The sequence below is a fragment of the Lithobates pipiens genome, unplaced genomic scaffold, assembly GCF_037356315.1.
Source record: "Lithobates pipiens isolate NorthernLeopardFrog02 unplaced genomic scaffold, aLitPip1_a1.2 Scaffold_18, whole genome shotgun sequence".
Taxonomy (NCBI): domain Eukaryota; kingdom Metazoa; phylum Chordata; class Amphibia; order Anura; family Ranidae; genus Lithobates; species Lithobates pipiens.
The window spans coordinates 39,913,247-39,930,771 of NW_027507758.1; the positions used below are offsets into that span (position 1 = coordinate 39,913,247).

The 17,525-nt window shown below is 47.6% G+C and overlaps 1 protein-coding gene across 1 annotated transcript in view; it reads right to left on the reverse strand.

Annotated features, from left to right (window-relative positions):
- Nucleotides 1-16,903, reverse strand: part of STON1 (stonin 1) — a 164,236-nt gene extending 147,333 nt beyond the window's left edge. Inside the window, exon 1 of the mRNA XM_077485602.1 lies at nucleotides 16,459-16,903. The gene's annotated coding sequence lies outside the window, so the exon portion shown is untranslated. The remainder of the gene's footprint in view (nucleotides 1-16,458) is intronic.
- Between the last annotated feature and the right edge of the window lie 622 nt (nucleotides 16,904-17,525).

Consider the following 17,525-nt stretch of genomic DNA (forward strand, 5'->3'; position numbering starts at 1 on the left):
CCTCTTTAAGAAAGCCACCTAGCATTCTCCATTGCTGGGACACAGCTAGCGTCATAGGAAAGCCGCCTAGCATCCTTCTGTGGCTAGGACATAAGCAGCTCTTGTAATCTATGTGCATTAGCACAAACTTTAACAAAGCCTATATGGAGGGCATCCGATGTAGATTTTTTTTTTTTATGGCATGCACCATGGACCCAAAGGAAACAATCCATCTGCATTCAGAACCGTAAATTGAGAGTACATTTAGACATGCACCTATACCTGCTGCTCCTCTGAAAAACAATCCATGTTTGAATCGCTTTTTAGAGGCGATTGACACTGAGGAGAAGGTGCCTGGTTTAACCCCATTTTTGCTGAACAAATGCATGTCAACTGCGATTTGTGGGGCATTGGTGCCACTTTCCTGTTCGCTTGAATGGGTTGCATTTGGTTGCCTTGCCACCCACCAATCATGATATGTTAAATGGTTTTTTGGCACAGCTGTCAAGTGAAGCATTGTGACAGCGAAGTGAACGCCATCATTCCCTGCCATTGCAGCTTAAGGAGTTGAGGTTGGAGGGGGGTGATAAAAACTTCCATTTTTAATGCATGCCTAAACTTAGCCCAAATGATATTTTTCACAGCCCTGCTGGCGAGCCCTAAATGAGCACAATAGGCTTATTAATGGATGCTTACAGTGTAATTATTTTGACATTTGCAAGAGAGCCGGCTAAGAGGAAAAAAGACCGGAAATCTGGGGAGAATATAGTTGCCGGTTCCTGGTACAATGACTTGTCCTGTATTATAAGAACTTGTTGAGGGACGGCATAACGCAGTACAGGCATCCTGACGAGAACGCAGCAATAATCGCAGCAATGACTATCAACACATCCCTATGAAGAAAATGACTTCCTGTTATAAAAATACATCATCGCTCCCACCGGCAATCCCCAGACAGAAGCATTTCTGTGCAAGACTGACAGCGAGGACCATAATAATGCTATTTTGTCCTTCAAATGACATCCTTGATAGACGATTACTTCTACGAGATGTTAGATGAAGATGTATCATTCAGAAGTAAATGTCACAATTAGATTGTGTTACTGTATCCCATACCTGATTTGTATCCGGGATTATGAACGAATGTTACAAGTGCAAAAATAAAATATAAGACTAATGCCTTGTACACACGGTCGGACATTCCGACCACAAAATCCGTCAGATTTTTTCCAATGGATTTTGTCCCAAACTTGTGTTGCATACACACGGTCGGAGAAAGTTGTTGGAAAATCCGACTGTTTGGAATGTGGTGACGTTCGTTGCGTACGACGGGACTACGTAGAGGCTAGTAGCCAATAGCTTTGGTCTTGTAATTTGATCTGAGCCTGCGCGGCACTTTGTCTGTCGGAATTCTCTACAAATGAACGGAAAAAGTCAGATCTGATTTTTTTTTGTTGACCCCACCCCCTTACGATGTCATAGTCCCCATGTGACATCAACCCATGTGACCAACCCATGTGACATAAAGCCATGTGACACCGCCCCTTGTCCCTATATAAGTGGCCGCGCAGTGCTTCCCTGGCATTCCGGCCGGAGAGATCGTCGAGGCAACATCTCCTGGAGAAGAAGAAGAAGAAGAAGAACGGAAGGCGGCGGCGGCGGCGACAGAAGACCGGGCCACCGCCTGTAAAAGAGCTATAAGAAGGCGCGGTGGCCCGGCAGAAGAACCGAAGAGGGGGACAAGACCCCCGAAGTTGGGAGAAGAGGCCGGCGGCGAGGAAGAAAGCCGGACTCCTCCGCTAGCAAAAGAGCTACAAGAAGATAGCGGAGGAGTCCGGCGAGAAGACCCCCGAAGACGGAAGACCCCCGGAGCTGTGCAATAAAGTATTTTATCTCGTGTGTTGTGTTTTTTTTTGTACTTTTATTTTACAGGTGAATGGGTAGGGGTACATTGTACCCCATACTCATTCACATAGGGTGGGGGGCCGGTATCCGGGGGCCCCCTTATTAAAGGGGGCTCCCGGATTCCGATAAGCCCCCCGCCCGCAGACCCCGACAACCAACGGCCAGGGTTGTCGGGAAGAGGCCCTTGTCCTCATCAACATGGGGACAAGGTGCTTTGGGGTGGGGGGGCCGTGCGGCCCCCCCTTCCCCAAGGCACCCCCCCATGTTGAGGGCACGCGGCCTGGTATGGTTTAGGAGGGGGGCGCTCGCTCGCCGTGGACTTGGGGGGGACCCCCACACCGATTTTTTTCGGCATTGGGATTCCCCTTTAAGTCCATACCAGGTGGCGGGGCCAGCGACGTCTCCTTCGCGGGCCCCGCCTACCTGGATACCCGCTCGAAATGAGCGGACTTTTCTCCGGGCGGGAAAAGTCCGCTCATTTCAAAAGTACGGCGGACTGGCATACACACGGGCGGATTGTCCGCCGAAATGCGAGTATGACGGACAGTATTTCGAAAAATCCGAAATTCTTAGTACGCCGGACTGCACGCTGAAAAAGTCCGCTGAAGCCCACACACGAGCGGACTGTCCGCTGAAATGTGTTTCGGCGGACTAAGTAGGCCATACAGTCCGCCCGTTTGTACGCGGCATAAGGTGTCCTTTTATGAAGCAGTGAAATCTATTCACTGCTTCATTCTCCGGCATTCACAGAGGAGATCTTTCTCCTCTGTATGCCAGTTTATAAAGTGGAGTAGATCGCTTCACCCTTGGAGAAGTGAAGCGATCTACAAACACTTCTAACACTGGAGAACGGCCCCTAATACTGGAATCTCGTCAGACTTTACTAGTACTAGAAATTCACCGATACACAGAGATGTCAATTTATTAAGCAGTGATAAATGATCACAGCTCAATACACTGACACATGGTGTGATTAATGTTAGTAAAATAAAGCGTCCCCCTACATAATATATACATGTATACACACACAGACATTATATATACATGTATATACACACACATTATATATATATATATATATATACATATACAAATTATATATATATATGTATATATATGTATACACATAAATATGACAGGGGGACATGGTTACAGTGTTGGGGGGTCTGAACGAGGCATAAGGAAGTTAATTATCTTCCTCTTTCCTCCTCAGATCCCCCCACATTCTCTCTTCACTCCCCGGTTCTCCATCTCTGAGCTGGTGAATCGGGGAGTGTGAATTCAGTGAAGCGCTGAGATCCCAGCTTCATAAACTGTCCGTTGCTGTGTCATTCTATGAGGATTCTCAGTGTGCGGAGATAATCGGCGGGAGAACAAGTTCAAACACTTCTCCCCCGATTATCTCTGGTTTATAAACTGTTTATGGGCTGTGATCAGCGGCGATCCTTCTGGATCTCCACTGATCACTGCTTCATAAACGGACACCTAAACCTTTTTCTGACATTTGTTGGTTTCAAGTTAAAATCATCTTTTTTTGCTAGAAAATTACTGAGAACCCCCAAACATTATAATATATTTTCTAAGTAGACACCCTAGAGAATAAAATGGTGGTTGTTGCAATATTTTATGTCACACTGTATTTGCGCAGCGGTCTTTCAAATGCAATTTTTTTGGAAAAAATTACTTTAATGAATAAAAAAAAAAAACGAACTTTCACTATAATGTGAACGATTTTACATCATGAGAATTGTGATCTTTTTATTTTAAGCAAAAAAAATTGTGATTCTCATTTTTTCCCGGAATCGTGCAGCTCTAATATATATATATATATATATATATATATATATATATATATATATATATATATATATATATATATTGTTTTCATATTTTTTAGTCATTTTTTCTCTTTGTTACCATTTTTTCTTTTTTTGCATAGTGTACTGTGGGGAGTTGATCGGGATTTATTTTATTTTTTTCTTACTCTTGTGATTGTTTACTGTTGTGATTAGCTGTGATTGGCACAGATGGGCTGTGATTGGCCCTGTCTGTACCATGTGATGACTGTGACCAATCACAGAGCTCATCACAGTAGTACACAGTCAAAGCCTTTCATTGTGAACAACTGTAATGTAATCTGCTGTGATTGGCCACATCGATCACATGGTACCGGCAGCAGGACGGTACGGTGATCTGCTATCGGCCACGTCCAGTGGATACGACAGGTGACAGATTGCGACAGTGCTCTTGCCCGACCTTCATTTTACAACAGGCTGGGTAATGAGGAGGATAAAAACCTTCTGGAGGTCAAAAGGGTTAAGATTCCCACCCAGGCAAAGAGTCTCACTCAACCAAAATCAAAATATCCATTTTAGGTGGACAGGTCCTTTCATATTTTTGTTGGTTGTTGTGTTTCATCTTATTTAGATTTTTTTTTTTCAAACTAAAACTTGCAGAGAAACAAACCTGAAAATGTATTCCTATCTACCTCCCACCTTCCTGGATCTCCATTGCCTAATCTACCTCCCACCGCTTAGTGCCCCTGATCAGTGAATTGATTCATCTACCTCCCACCTCCTACTGTACATCCACCATCCACCGTACAGCACATTAGTCACCATCCATCTGTGTATAGTGCAGAGCGCACATCCACCACCCACCACTCACTTTATATCCCATTATAGTACATACAGGTCAGCCGGCCACCTACTGATACTTACTGACAGTTTACTAGAAAGCTGCATACAACCGTTCTTGTTTTATCAGAAGAAACGAGAAAGTGTGTTACCAGTCTGAAAAATGACATTAGAGCTTAACCACTTTCAGACCGGACCATTTTGCTGGCTTAAGACCAGACCACTTTTTGTGATTCGGCACTGCGTCACTTTAACTGACAATTGCGCGGTCGTGCGACGTGGCTCCCAAACAAAATTGACGTCCTTTTTTCCCCACAAATAGAGCTTTCTTTTGGTGGTATTTGATCACCCGTGTGGTTTTTATTTTTTGCGCTATAAATAAAAATAGAGCAACAATTTTGAAAAAAAACGAATAATTTTTTACTTTTTGTTGTAATAAATATCCCCCAAAAATATATATATAAAAAAAAAATTTCCCTCAGTTTAGGCCGATACATATTCTACATATTTTTGGTAAAAAAAAATTGCAATAAGCGATTATTGATTGGTTTGCGCAAAAGTTATAGCGTTTACAAAATAGGGGATCTCTCTCTTCCCCTAGTCAGTCCCATTCCCCCCCCCCCACAGTTAGAACACACCTAGGGAACACACTTAACCCCTTAATCGCCCCCTAGTGCTCCCTGCCAGTGACATTTATACAGTAATCAGTGCATTTTTAAAGCACTGATAGCTGTATAGTTGTCAATGGGGTTTATTTATAAGCTGGAAAATGCAAAATCAGGCTCACTTCTGCATAGAAACCAATGAGCTTCCAGGTTTTATTACCAAAGCTTAATTGAACAAGCTGAGGTTAGAAGCTCATTGGTTTCTATGCAGAAGTGAGCCTGATTTTTTACTTTTCAGCTTTAGTAAATAAACCCCATTGTGTACTTAAAAGTGGGGTATGCCTGTATATCTTGATGAGTCACTTTGATATTTTTATATTTGTGTATATAATAGTTATTGTATTTTATTAACCACTTGCACGCATCGCGGCAATTGGTGGTGCTTGACACTACACCAATCTCGGTAAAGAGCCTCCGACGGACGTGTCCAATCACGGCTGATAATGTTGTAAACAGGAAGAGCCATCGATCGACGTTTCATCACTCGAGTCTGACAGACGCGAGTAGAGGAGAGCCGATCTGCGGCTCACCTGATAGGTGGGTCTGTGCTGATTGTTTATCAGTGCAACCCCCCTCGAATCCCGCTCAGGACCACCATCATGCCACCCAGGACCACCAGGATGGCCATCCACACTGGACCAGCAGGTATGCCCCCCCAGACCACCAGGGAAATGCAAATCTGTGCCAAGGCAGCTGCCAATCAATGCCCACTCACAATGCCTACCACTGCCAGTGCCACCAGGGATGCCTATCAGTGCTGCATATCAGTACCGTGTGTCAGTGCCCATCAGTGCCATGTATCAATGCCCATCAGTGCCCAGCAATGCCACCTATCAATGCCCAGCAGTGCTGCCTATCAGTGCTACCCATAAATACCCATCTTTGCAGCCTTTCAGTGCCCACTAGTGCCACCCACGAGTGCCCATCAGTGCCGTCTATCAATGCCCATCAGTGCTGCATATCAGTGCTTCCCATCAGTGCTTCCTACCAGTGCCCATCAGTGCCCATAGTCGGTGCCTGTCAGTGCCCGCTAATTGGTGCCAAATCATCGGTGCCGCTTTATCAGTGCTCGTCAGTGAAGGAGAAAACGTACTTATTTACAAAATTTTGTAACAGAAACAAAAGCAAAACTTTTATTTTTTTTCAAAACTTTCGGGTCTTTTATTATTTGTTTAGCAAAAAATAAAAACGGCAGAGGTGATCAAATACCACCAAAAGAAAGCTCTATTTGTGGGAACCAAATGATAAAAATTGTGTTTGGGTACAGTGTAGCATGACCGCGCAATTGTCATTTAAACAGCGACAGCGCTGAAAGCTGAAAATTGGCCTGGGCAGGAAGGGGGGTAAGTGCCCTGTATTGAAGTGGTTATTAATATTTTGATCACTTTGAGCCCAAGAACAAAAAAAAAAACACTGGCCCTTAGCTCAGGCATACAGGCCAGAGGGCATGCTTAGCTCAGAGTTCCCCTCCTGAAGACTCCTGGGATGTATGCAGGGCAGGACTTACCATTGGGCTTGACTGGGCTCAAGCCCATGGGCCCCGCCCAATAGGGGGCCCTGCAGAGATACATAGCCAAGTGTGCTCGGCTCCGCTCACAGTCCCGCCCTATGATGGACATAACACAGGGACTGGGCGTGACTGTGAGCCGAGCCGAGTATTCTCGGCTCCGCTCGGGACTGCGAGAGGACCCGCGAGCCTCCAAGATAAACAGGACTCTGTATCTCGGTGGTGCCATTTTTAAACTTCAGGACTACAATGACAAGGCTGCAAATGACAAGGCTACACTGACAAGGCTGCAGATGGATGGGCAAGGCTGCAGATGTTAATTTTTTTTTCCCTTAAACTTCCCTAAAAGTTTTTTTCCTTTAAAATTCCCTCCTAAACTTGGGGCGTGTTATACACTGATAAATACGGTAATGTATAGACGGTAGGGCCCGAAAGTGACTCAAGCCCAGGGGTCCCCACCACCCTAAGTCCTGCCCTGGATGTATGACATCATTAGCCTAGGCCTGGAAACCAGGAAGTAACTAAAGAAATGTAAAAAGTTTAACATAAGTAAATATAATATACCTTCTATTTACTAATGTAAGCAGCATAAGGATTAAAAATAATGGTGATTGAGAAAGTGAAATTCCGTTATAATTTCTGGGCCAAAAATGACGAATATATTTCCAGATAGCCGCGATTTTGCATCATATGCCTTTGCAAAACCAGACATTACCGTGTAGAAGTAGCAGTGACATCATCACAGTGCTGTATATAGTCTGTACAGCGAGCAGAGCTGTGGGAGGGGCCCGGCAGCTCACAGTTGTGAGCTTGATATCTCCTTTAAGCCCTCGTTCCCACCAATGGGATTTGTCATGCCGTTTGACAGTTCCAAGTTGCATGACAAGTCGCACCCTATTTGCGGCGATGGAACCGCTCGAATCGGTGCGACTCAAGACGCAGTGGCTTTGAAAAATATTCCTACGCTACTTTTCTGCGATTTCATTGCAAATTGCATTGACTGCATTGAAGTCACAAGCCGCCATGAAATCAAACATCCAAATCACACCAATCTGTGGCTTTGAAGTAGCGTGATTTCAAGGCTGCATTGGTGTGAAGAAGGGCTTTCCAATAAAAGTGATCGGGTGGCTTTAGAGCCGCTTAATCAATTTTACGGGGGCCCTTAAAAAACAATGATGGCTGCAGAAAACGGCTTCCCCCGGGGAAAGCAGAAGGAACCCGAGGAACATCAGTTCCCTGTTCTCCCCTGCGACTAATGTCCCCGGGAGCGGGAGTGTATTACATCACTTCTGGGGTCGCAGTTGTCATTCCTTGGCTGGTGTAGCTGAGGATGGCGCTATTCAAACATGATCTGTGTTTTTTAATAGTTGCATTGGAGGGCAGGGGAGACATTGGGGGCCTGATAAACTCCAATCTTTCCATAAAGAGAACCTGTCACCTGTTAATGCTATTGGCATAACGGGGGATGGGAGCTCAGTAGTGTGGGGGTTTAACCAGGCACAGCGTTACTGAGCTGCTCTGAGGCCAGAGTGACACTTCGGCCACAGTGTGAACCCCCCCACCTTAGGCAGCTGCCTCAACCGGCCTCATGGGGGGCATGGCCCAAGGTGCGACCAAACTTAACGCCCAACTCTTAGAAACATAAAAGTTCTCCATTGCAGTGCAAGGGTTAAATGCTTGATTATGTCCAGAGGAAAGAAAAGCGCTTTTGCTTACCCGATCCTCCACTTCACCAGCCAATGGCACTCCCCTTTGCTCCAGCAGTGGACTGTCCCTCGGTGTCCCCACGTCCAATGCAGGATTATGGTCCCTCAAGCTGTCTTGATGATGACAGAGGCGGAGGCATCCAACTACTAGAGTGTAGGGGAGCAGAGGCTGCAGGGGAGAAGAGGGGACCGGTTCTGCAGCACACAGTAGCCTGCAGGAGCGGAGAATCAGGAAAGTAAAACTTTACCCATCACCGAGACCTAAAACAACATTTAACCCTTGCAGTGTAAGGACAACCCCAGCTGGAAAGGAAGACTATTGCTTTTCCTGGAGCTGGACTTTGCCTTTGGTCATGGTTTTCCTATAAATTCGACTGCCTATATTTGTGACTCAGCTGATTGTTTTGACATGTGGATTTCACAAAGACCCCTTTAACAGTGGGGCGCTTTGTAGGCGCTACAGCGCTAAAAATAGCACCTGCAAAGCACCTGAAAGAGCCGCTCCATTCACTCCAGTGTAAAAGCCCCTCGGAAAGGCTCGGGAACTGAGTATTTCCGGGTGTTTCCTAATATTTCCGAACGGCTCCGAACCGTTCCGAGGGTCCCCGCTGCCCCCGCACCTCTGGCCAAGTGTGGTACTGCACACCACATTAGCTTAAATTCTGCTTGTTTTGTGAGACAACACTCGTAAACCTCCCACAGCTGTCTCCAGGCTATGAACAGCACAGTGATGTCACTGCTACTTTTACGAAGTAATATCTGGGTTTGCATGGAGGATTTGTTGCACACAAAGTGGATTTATATCTTTCACTTTTTGTAAATCTCTTATTATTATTGTTTTTATACAGGATTTAAAAAGTGCCAACAGTTTGCGCAGCTCTTTAAATATGAGGGCAGACAGTACAGTTACAATACAATTCAATACAGGAGGAATCAGAGGGCCCCGCTCATTAGACCTCTTATAGATCTATGCAGTAATGCAGTATTAACCTCTTGTCGACCACCCCACGTACATTTACTGTGGAGCGGTGGCTCCTCTGCATAAAACAATGTACAGGTACATGATTTTTCGCTTCCGGGTCTGCAGCGTCCGGAGCCGACAAGCCAATCAGTGGGTTCGGTGGACCGGATGTCCTACTGGGACCCACCGACCCTTCCCAACAGAGGCAGAACGTCGGTCTGCCTATGTAAACAAGGCAGATCGCCGTTCTGTTCATAGGGGGGACAGAGATCCTGTGTTTCTGCTAAGCAGGAACACGGATCTCTGCCTTCCCACAATTAAAGCACCTCCCACACAGTTCCTATCACACTCCCTAAGAACATATTTAACCCTTTGATTGCCCCTGGTGTTAACCTCTTCCCTGCCAGTGTCATTAGTACAGTGACAGTGCATATTTTTAGCACTGATCACTGTATTGGTGTCACTGGTCCCCAAAAGTGTGAGTTAGTGTTAGGCCGCGTACACACGCGCGGACTGTTCGCCCAACCTTGTCCGCTGAACAGTGTTTGGGCGGACAGTCCGCTCGTGTGTGGGGCTTCAGCGGACAGTTTCAGCGGACAGTTGGCCGAACAAGGTCTTACGGAAATTCCGAAAAACTGTCCGCTGAAACAAGGTTTCAGCGGACTGTTCGCTCATGTGTAGGCTTGTTCGGCCAACTAAGTCTCGCGCATGCTCAGAAAGGATTTCCACGTCGGAAGGTTGCATTGCAGTGTATAGGACGTCGTATTTTTCGTCCCGTCGTACGTGCCGTTCACGTCATCGCGCACGGTTTCAGCAAACTGTTCGTCCGTCGTGTGTGGCCATGTCCGTCCATGCTAAGTTTGAGCGGACTGTTCGCTCAAACTGTTGGACGGACAAAGTTGGGCCAACAGTCCGCGCGTGTGTACGCGGCCTTAGATTTTTCTGCAGCAATGTCACAGTCCCACTATATGTTGCTGATCACCACCATTACTAGTAAAAAAATGTATAAAAATTCCATAAATCTATCCCGTAGTTTGTAGATGCGATAACTTTTGTGCAAACCAATCAATATACACTTATTGGGATTTTTTTTTACAAAAAATATGTAGCAGAATACATACAAATCTGATGAGGTAATTAGATTTTTTTTTTTTTATTGGATAAATAAAAATTTTTATAGAAGAAAGCAAAAAATATTGTTTTTTTTCTTTTCAAAATTTCTTTTCAAAATGGTCGCTCTATTTTTGTTTATAGCGCAAAAAAATAAAAACGGCAGAGGTGATCAAATACCCCCAAAAGAAAGTTCTATTTGTGGGAAAAAAGGACGTCAATTTTATTTGGGTATAGCGTCACACGACTGCGCAATTGTCAGTTAAAATAACAAAGTGCCGTATCGCAAAAAATGGCCTGGTCATAAAAGGGGGTAAATCTTCCAGAGGGCAAGTGGTTACCTTTTTTTTACCTTTTTTGCAGCAGCTTCCTGTAATTAAGACCGGTCACTGCTGCTCTTTCTCCTTGTGTAGGGTGACTGATCTTGTGTCCGCCCCCTCCTGTAGTTTTCTGCAGGCAGACTGCTGTGGGCGGGGCCTGCTGGGTCCCTCCCACAGCTCTGCTCTCTGCACAGTCTATGTACAGCACAGTGATATTGTCACTGATACTTTTACAAGGTAATATCTGGGTTTGCAGGGGGATCTGGTGCACACAAAGTGGATATTTCTCCTTTGCGAAGTATGCTCCTCAGCACCACCAGTGGCCATAGTGAGCTATTTTCTGCATTCACACATTCAAATTGAATCACATACAGCCGGGGAACATTGATTTTGCCCCATTCACACAGAACAAATTTCCATGTAGCTTCAATGGGCGAACACTATGCTCATTTTTTTTTTTTGTAATGAATAAATACACCCTGAGCTGTGCTTTGTGTATATCTTTTATAGATCTGTGCAATGACCCGGTATTAAAGCGGAGGTCCACCCTAAAATGGACCTCCGCTCATCGGAATCCCCCCCCCCTCCGGCGCCACAATCGGCACCTTTCAGGGGGGAGGGGGGTGCAGTTACCTGGATAATCCAGGTAACTGCACCCACTTCCGGGCTAGCTCTCTGCGGAAAGGGGCGTACGTTACGCCCCTTTCCGCAAGCGCCCGCCCCCTTCAGCAAGTGCCCCGCTGCCTGCTGGGAAACACACAGCTCCCAGAGGCAGCGGGGACCGTCCGGATTGCGCCGCGCGGCTCGCGCATGCGCAGTAGGGAACCGGGAAATGAAGCCGAAAGGCTCCATTTCCTGATTCCCATACCCAAGATGGCGGCGGCAGGACCTGACAGACGAGCGAGCGATCGGCTTCGGGTGCCGACATCGCGGGCGCGCTGGACAGGTAAGTGTCACTATTTAAAAGTCAGCAGCTGCAGTATTTGTAGCTGCTGGCTTTTAAAAAAAAAAAAAAACGCGGAGTCCCGGTGGACTCCCGCTTTTATCTTTACCTCTGTGCAGGAGCTTCCTGTAATAAAGACCTGTCACTGCTGCTCTCTCTCCTTGTGCAGGGTGACTGGTCTTGTCTCCGCCCCCTCCGGTGGTTTTCTGCAGGCAGTCTGTAGTGGGTGGGATCTGCTAGGCCCCTACCACAGCTCTGCACAGGCTAAGTACAGCACAGTGATGATGTCACTGCTACTTTTACAAGGTAATATCTGTGTTTGCAGGGAAATTTGATGCACACGAAGTGGATTTTTATCTTTTGTGGGGATTGAGAAATATATTTAATAAAAGTTTTTGTGTTTTTTTTTTTTGTGTGTTTGGAATTCAGCTGCAAAAACAAGCAGCCAATGTGAGCATCTCCTGCCATGTAGACAACCTGGAAGATCCCGAAGAGCTCACTATTGCACCAAGAACTTTTCTAGCATGTATCAAGTGATAGGCAACAGATTATTATAACTCAGGCCTATGTAAGAGGCTGAAATCCATCAATAATTCCAGGTATTGATTTATTTTACTGGATGAATTCAGGGCTTTTTTTCAGTGGGAACGCTGGGAATGCAGCAAGGGGTTTAGGGTCTATTGACGCTAGCTTAGCTGCTGAGGGATCTATTGTTGCGGGAGGGGATCTATTTTTGCTGGTGAGGGATCTACTGTTGCCAAGGTTGGGTCTTGTTGCTGGGGTTTAGTTGTTGCTGGGAGGGATCTAGTAATGATGGCTGCAGGGAAATCAGTTTTTGCTGCTGGGTGTCTATTGTTGCTGGCGGTTGGAGAGTCTATTGGTGCTGGCTGCAGGGAGATCGGTTATTGCTGCTGGGGATCTTTTGTTGCTGGGGAGGGGGTGTTTTGTTGTAGGTGGTCCATTATTGCTGGGGGGATCTGTTGCTATTGGCTGCATGGGATCTATTTAACTGCTTTCCTTGTCATCATTAGCAATCTCCATACAAATTACTTAGTACCACAATTGTTACTTGGTTCTATATTCCCTAAAAGGGGCGGTACTGGGAGGTGGGTGGGGGGTGGAACTAAAGAATGGTGCAGGAGGTGGGTAGGGGGAGGAACTAAGGAATGGAGCAGGAGGTGGGTAGGGGGTGGAACTAAGGAATGGTGCAGGTGGTGAGTAGGGGGTGGAACTAAGGAATGGTGCAGGTGGTGAGTAGGGGGTGGAACTAAGGAATGGTGCAGGAGGTGGGTAGGGGATGGAACTAAGGAATGGTGCAGGAGGTGAGTAGGGGGTGGAACTAAGGAATGGTGCAGGAGGTGGGTAGTGGTGGAACTAAGGAATGGTGCAGGAGGTGAGTAGGGGGTGGAACTAAGGAATGGTACAGGAGGTGGGTAGGGGGTGGAATCAAGGAATGGTGCAGTAGGTGGGTAGGGGGTGAAACTAAAGAATGGTGCAGGAGGTGGGTAGGGGGTGAAACTAAAGAATAGTGCAGGAGGTAGGTAGGGGGTGGAACTAAGGAATGGTGCAGGAGGTGTAACTAAGGAATGGCTCAGGAGGTCGGAATGGGGTGTAACTAAGGAATGGTGCAGGAGGTTGAACTAAGGAATGGTGCAGCAGGTGGGTAGGGGATGGAACTAAGGAATGGTGCAGGAGGTGGAACTAAGGAATGGTACAGGAGGTGGGTAGGGGGTGGAACCAAGGAATGGTGCAGTAGGTGGGTAGGGGGTGAAACTAAAGAATGGTGCAGGAGATGGGTAGGGGGTGGAACTAAGGAATGGTGCAGGAGGTGGGTAGGGGGTGAAACTAAGGAATGGTGGAGGAGGTGGAACTAAGGACTGGTACAGGAGGTGGGTAGAGGATGGAACTAAGGACTGGTACAGGAGGTGGGTATGGGGTGGAACTCAGGAATGGTGCAGGAGGTGGGTAGGGGGAGGAACTAAGGAATGGTGCAGGAGGTGGGTAGGGGGTGGAACTAAGGAATGATGCAGGAGGTGGGTAGGGGGTGGAACTAAGGAATGGTGCCGGAGGTGGGTAGGGGGTGGAACTAAGGAATGGTACAGGAGGTGGGTAGGGGGTGGAACTAAGGAATGGTGCAGGAGGTGGGTAGGGGGTGGAACTAAGGAATGGTACAGGAGGTGGGTAGGGGGTGGATCTAAGGAATGGTGCAGGAGGTGGGTAGGGGGTGGAGCTAAGGAATGGTGCAGGAGGTGGGTAGGGGGTGGAACTAAGGAATGGTACAGGAGGTGGGTAGGGGGTGGAGCTAAGGAATGGTGCAGGAGGTGGAACTAAGGAATGGCCCAGGAGGTCGGAATGGGGTGTAACTAAGGAATGGTGCAGGAGGTTGAACTAAGGAATGGTGCAGCAGGTGGGTAGGGGATGGAACTAAGGAATGATGCAGGAGGTGTAACTAAGGAATGGTACAGGAGGTGGGTAGGGGGTGTAACTAAGGAATGGTGCAGGACTTGGAACTAAGGAATGGTACAGGAGGTGGGTAGGGGGTGGAACTAAGGAATGGTACAGGAGGTGGGTAGGGGGTGGAACTAAGGACTGGTACAGAAGGTGGGTAGGGGGTGGAACTAAGGAATGGTGCAGGAAGTGGGTAGGGGGTGGAACTAAGGAATGGTGCAGGAGGTGGAACTAAGGACTGGTACAGGAGGTGGGTAGAGGATGGAACTAAGGACTGGTACAGGAGGTGGGTATGGGGTGGAACTCAGGAATGGTGCAGGAGGTGGGTAGGGGGTGGAACTAAGGAGTGATGCAGGAGGTGGGTAGGGGGTGGAACTAAGGAATGGTGCCGGAGGTGGGTAGGGGGTGGAACTAAGGAATGGTACAGGAGGTGGGTAGGGGGTGGAGCTAAGGAATGGTGCAGGAGGTGGGTAGGGGGTGGAACTAAGGAATGGTACAGGAGGTGGGTAGGGGGTGGATCTAAGGAATGGTGCAGGAGGTGGGTAGGGGGTGGAGCTAAGGAATGGTGCAGGAGGTGGGTAGGGGGTGGAACTAAGGAATGGTACAGGAGATGGGTAGGGGGTGGAGCTAAGGAATGGTGCAGGAGGTGGGTAGAGGGTGGAACTAAGGAATGGTACAGGAGGTGGGTAGGGGGTGGAGCTAAGGAATGGTGCAGGAGGTGGGTAGAGGGTGGAACTAAGGAATGGTACAGGAGGTGGGTAGGGGGTGGAGCTAAGGAATGGTGCAGGAGGTGGGTAGAGGGTGGAGATAAGGAATGGTGCAGGAGGTGGGTAGAGGGTGGAGATAAGGAATGGTACAGGAGGTGGGTAGGGGGTGGAGATAAGGAATGGTACAGGAGGTGGGTAGGGGGTGGAGCTAAGGAATGGTACAGGAGGTGGGTAGGTGGTGGAGATAAGGAATGGTACAGGAGGTGGGTAGGGGGTGGAGATAAGGAATGGTGCAGGAGGTGGGTAGAGGGTGGAACTAAGGAATGGTACAGGAGGTGGGTAGGGGGTGGAGCTAAGGAATTGTGCAGGAGGTGGGTAGAGGGTGGAGATAAGGAATGGTACAGGAGGTGGGTAGGGGGTGGAGATAAGGAATGGTACAGGAGGTGGGTAGGGGGTGGAGCTAAGGAATGGTACAGGAGGTGGGTAGGTGGTGGAGATAAGGAATGGTACAGGAGGTGGGTAGGGGGTGGAGATAAGGAATGGTGCAGGAGGTGGGTAGAGGGTGGAGATAAGGAATGGTACAGGAGGTGGGTAGGTGGTGGAGATAAGGAATGGTACAGGAGGTGGGTAGGGGGTGGAGCTAAGGAATGGTACAGGAGGTGGGTAGGTGGTGGAGATAAGGAATGGTACAGGAGGTGGGTAGGGGGTGGAGATAAGGAATGGTGCAGGAGGTGGGTAGAGGGTGGAGATAAGGAATGGTACAGGAGGTGGGTAGGTGGTGGAGATAAGGAATGGTGCAGGAGGTGGGTAGAGGGTGGAGATAAGGAATGGTGCAGGAGGTGGGTAGAGGGTGGAGATAAGGAATGGTACAGGAGGTGGGTAGGGGGTGGAGATAAGGAATGGTACAGGAGGTGGGTAGGGGGTGGAGCTAAGGAATGGTACAGGAGGTGGGTAGGTGGTGGAGATAAGGAATGGTACAGGAGGTGGGTAGGTGGTGGAGATAAGGAATGGTACAGGAGGTGGGTAGGGGGTGGAGATAAGGAATGGTGCAGGAGGTGGGTAGAGGGTGGAGATAAGGAATGGTACAGGAGGTGGGTAGGGGGTGGAGATAAGGAATGGTACAGGAGGTGGGTAGGTGGTGGAGATAAGGAATGGTACAGGAGGTGGGTAGGTGGTGGAGATAAGGAATGGTACAGGAGGTGGGTAGGGGGTGGAGATAAGAGGTGACTCGGAAAGGGGGAGTTCCTGCACCTATTGTCTGAGAAAAAAAGTCCTGTATGGATTTAATAAAATCGTATATGTTTTATTTTTGAGACATCGTGGTGCCGGATATTTTTCTCTTCGATAGGCAACAGTTGCCTTTGCCATGGAACGCATTATGCGGCACCTACCCATCAAATGAACAGCAAGCCCATCATCACACCCATCATCCAAGGACGGGGCAGATGTTTTACTCCCTCCCGGTCATTTCTGGTGACACATCAGGTCTATAGTCAGCCTAAGTTAGAGTTACTAAACTTTCCCGGCAGTAGTTACTTATCGCATTGGTCTGAAGCGTGGCATCAACTCACTTGTTTGCAGTATTGGGATGATGGGGGTCCAGGCCGGTATGGATCAGGGTCCTCGTATCCCGGTAGAGGGTCTCCTTCCCATCGGCAGGGACTGAATGCTGCTCTCTTCTATGTGGAGGGAGGCAGAGGAAGTCCAGCTCTACATAAACAAGACAGCCGGGGAGAGGGGAAGGGAAGAAAAAAAAAAAAAAGAAAACTTTCAGGCTGAGCCGGTGAACTCTGCAGGAAGCAGAGACTTTCCAACATTCGTCTGATGTCAGCCCTGATGTGAGTGAAGCTGGCCCAGGCTGTAATATAAGCTGCTCCACTAGGCTGGCCGCCTGCCAGCTCATCATCATCATCATCATCATCATCATCATCATGGCTTCTCTCAGACACGACGCAGCTCTGCCGGCTACAACACAGGCGACCGCACGGTGAACTGCGAATCAGCCTTCTGACTTACCGAGAGTCCCAGTTTCTTGCTAAAGCTTTATGGATCAGGACTGCTGGGACTGTAAAGAAGGGAACACCCCGAACTCTTCTCCTGAAAATGGAGCTGTTATTGTAAATAAAAAAAAGTATCAGGGACAGTACTCAATTGTTTTGTTGCAAGCGCTCTATTACGGCTACAGTCACCTTAAGCCTGATTTATTTGTAGCAGAAAGCTTGGCGTTTCAGACTTTTACTAACTTAACCCCTTTGTGCCTAAGAGTAAAACAAATATTAATGAGTAAGCACAAACTTTGACATGTGTTAGTAAAACTGTACATATCATCACAACTACTTTGTGCATCCAGGTGGATTATACCATACCTCCCAATATATTGAGATGGGAGTGAGGGACACCTACTAGCAAATGTATGTCGGCATAGGATACGCCTCCTGCCACACCCCCTTAAAGGAGAATTAACCCCCAAAAAAAGGTTAATTAAATCCACAAGGCCTTTTTTCACCACTACTATTCCTTTATATTGGCTTTTAAAATGTACAAATGCAGCAATTTAGAATTTGGATGAAAGGTTTAGCACTGGGAAACACTTTTTGAAAGATAAAAAGTGCATTTTATATACATCTATATCAGGGAT